Source organism: Geospiza fortis, unplaced genomic scaffold (assembly GCF_000277835.1).
Source record: "Geospiza fortis unplaced genomic scaffold, GeoFor_1.0 scaffold57, whole genome shotgun sequence".
Lineage (NCBI taxonomy): Eukaryota > Metazoa > Chordata > Aves > Passeriformes > Thraupidae > Geospiza > Geospiza fortis.
The window spans coordinates 683,853-687,610 of NW_005054561.1; positions in this window are offsets into that span (position 1 = coordinate 683,853).

Consider the following 3,758-nt stretch of genomic DNA (forward strand, 5'->3'; position numbering starts at 1 on the left):
GAAGGTAAGAGCCTAAATGAGGGATGCAGGACTCCAGGCGCTCTCCAAAATGCAGTTTATTGTATCCAAGGTGTTACAGCAGTCCAGGGTGGTGGGTGACAGAGCTGTGCCTACAGCTGTCAGCTCCAGCTGCAGGCAGGCCTGGAGACCCTTTGGTTTAAGTTACAATGCATTATCTACTTTTCTTTGCTGAGCATCTTAATACAGTAGAACCAATCTATGCCTTAACTTTTATCAATAGTCTATCATAACTGCTGTAATTACCATATTCATGTTACTGTTCTCCAATCACTAAAAGTTAGTACATTACAGTTTAAGCCAGAAGATGTTATTCAGTTTTCTTGCAGTGGAAAATTCTGAGACCTTTTTTCTACTTGCCACATTTGCTGACGTGTTTGCCTGTGCCATCTTTCTGCTTGGTAAAAACATCTTCTTGTTTGGGGTGGGTTTATCCTTTGCTCTAAGCCATAAAACCCCTCCTAACCAACACACCCTTTGCCTCCTTGGTTATCCAGTAAGACTGGCTCAGCAATTCTTTTCTTCTATATCAAAACTTGCTTCCATCTCTATTCCTTCATCAGACTCTACATTTAAAAATCTTTCTGCTAAGCACACATATCTGTGAGGTTTTCTTGTCAAACTTTCATCCTTCCCAACAAGAAGGAAATCCCAGCTCTGTAAATAGACCTGGCCCATGGCAGTGGCAGCCACAGGGTCTCTGCTCTTCCTCCTCCTCCTCACCCAAGGTCCCTGGGCTCAGCTGGCTCTGCAGAGGCTCCTCTGGGCCACCTCCCACCCTGCTGGGCTGGGCAGCTCTTCCCAAAGGGAAATGGGCAGGGGAAGGTGCTGCTCGTGGTGGTTCTGGCGAAGCTACTCAGGTCCCTGATCCCTGTGACCCCACCACATCAAACTGTACCCAACACCTTCAGGGGGAACAGGATGGCCAGCTCAGAGCTGCCCATGGTGGCCCACACACTGGGGGGCACAATGTAGGCCAGGGAAAAACCTCTCCAAAACCCCAAAGTCTGCTTCGAGTTTTGGGCTCCAGTCCATGTTCTGCCCCAGCTGAGAGGCCATGAAGCCCAACAATAGGGAAAGCAGCTATAGAGAAGACAGAGCCAGAATGCCTTGGGAAAGCACCATTGTTAGAGTGAGAAACTGACACAACTCCCCATGATTCTTTGCTTTTCAATGCAAATGTACTGTTGTCAGTCAACTGCTGTTCATCCCCCAGTTCTAGAAAGTACTGTACCTCCTGTTCCCCCATTGGTTCCTCTGAAGGACCACTCTCACTTCACTCCCTCATTGGTGCAGCCCATGTCACCCCACTTCAACTCCTCCCCTGACTCCCTTCTCCATTAGATGGTTTGCATTCTGAGCCCTCCTGCCTTCCCCCAGTCATATACCCTGGTCCCTCCCCTGTTCTTGGCTCTCTGCCACAGGTTCCCTTCAGCAGAGGTTGTTTTCCTGTCTGTTCCTGCCTCTACCTTATCTCCTTGAATTCCTCTTATCTTCACCTTACCCAGACCCTCCGATCTACCCTCAATAAATCCTTCTGGATTTACTATGCAAAGAGCCCTCTCATCTTTCTGGTGAGGCTTCAATTATTCCATCCAGGCTCGGGCGTCTGGTGGGCTGGGGGAGTTGCTAATACAGCCCAAAGTGGAGACACTTTTGGTGCTGCAGGCACCCCGACAGGCCCTGCCCAGGGGAGCTACACAGCCACCTGCAGCTGGCGCCTGAACAGGGACCCTGGGCAGGTGTCCTGTCCCGGAGAGCATCTCCTGAAGATTCACAGCACAGCCTTGGACTCTTCAGGAGATGTTGGAATCAATCTGCTCCTGCCTGCTTTGACAGGAAAACCCAATAGGATCCAGCACTTTGATCCTGCTGCCACAGAGATGCAGCAGGATCCCAGCACTCAGGAGATTTTTGCTTTGGCCAACCTTTGTTTCAAATGAAAACCACACCTTCCACAAATGATTGGAAATCAGGTGGAAAATATCCAAAGGAATAGGCAGAGCTGCTTCAGATTAATGTTCATGAGGAGCACTTTATGTCTTTCATACCCCACATATCCAGATGTAAAACTTCCAGGGGAAATTTGGGGGAGTGTCTTCCTGTGTGGTGAGCAGACACAGCCAATGCTTTTGGGCTCCATGAGCTCAGGTGAGATGGGGAGGTCACAAATTCTAAACTACTGAAAATTAAATTCTAAAACCTGTCAGGCTAAAATAAAAATCCTTGCAGAGGTGCTGGGGAGCTCATTACAAGCCAAGATCACAGCAGTGGAGGTTAGCATTTCCCTTACAACTGCATTAATAATAGGTCAGAAAGGGAGGAAATCACTTCCAGCTCCTATTTTGTAATATTTTCATTTGTCACTCTGAATCTTCTCTGGGCTTTCAACCCTGGGCATGGTTTGTGAGCTGCTCTGGGCTGCTTAGGCTTGTCACCTCCACCAGGGCCAAGGCAGAGAGCTCAGACCTGCCTTTAGACTTCCCTACAGCCTCCCAGAGGTGCTGAGAGGGACAACAAAGGGCTGAGTGGGACAGATCTGTACAGGGACCCAAAACCAGACTGGAACAACTAAAGTTCTTAGGTCTCATGGCCACAAATATATTTATATTTCTATATTATTAAAATTATTATTATTCTTTTATTTCTTTCTTTTTTATTTCTTTAATTTTATAAGTACAGGGACCCAAAACCAGACTGGAACAATTAGAGTTCTTAAGTCTAATGCCCACTGAGCAAATATCTTTATATTTCTATATTATTAAAAATTATTATTATTATTTTCTTTCCTTTTTATTTCTTTAGTTCTTTTATATTTATTCTTTTATTACTATTATTATTCTTTCTATTTCTATATCATTATGATATTTCTTTACATACTAGGAAATTCACAGATTAATGTGAGGTTTCTCAAAATTGTGGAATCACAGAATATCCTGAGTTGGAAGGGACCCACCAGGATCATCCAGTCCAACTCCTGGCCCTGCACAGACACCCAATAACCCCACCCTGTGCATCCCCTGAGAGCATTGCCCAAAATACAGAGAGAAACTGGGTTTGTTGAGCTGGGATCCTGCTGCAGGCAGTGATGTAAGAGCATAACAAAAGTGTCAGAGATACTTCCATTAATGTTTAGTCAAAAAATCCCTGTGCTCCTCAGCCCATCCCTTACTGCTCTGCAGGGATGTCAGCATATGGAGGGCTCAGAGGGATGAGAAGAGCAAAGCTGTGCCAGGAAAGCACTCCTGTGTGGCATTCACATTCTCTGGGAAAATCCCTTCACCCAAGATTTTTCTCCTGGGAAGCTGAGGAGCCTCAGAGAAAAGGAAAACAATTCTTATCTCATTTGCTTCTCCTGTGTTGTGCTCACATGTGCAATGGGTTTGGAGATTGTTTACCCACAGGTGATTGTTCCATTGCATTCTGCTGTGAGTTGTTTTCACTCTTTGGCCAATCAGGGCCAAGCTGTGTCAGGACTCTGGAGAGAGTCACCAGTTTTCATTATTATCTTTTTAGCATTCAGTAAGTATCCTTTCTGTATTCTTTAGTATAGTATAGTATTCTTTAATATAACATAGTATTATAAAATAATAAATGAGCCTTCTGAGAACATGGAGTCAGATGCATCATTCCTGCCTTCATTGGGACATTTCCTGGCAAATACAATACTCCTGCCCCGGGACAGGGTTTTGTACCAGAAACCTCCCAGAGACTGAGGACAGAGTGATAGAGCAGGGCCA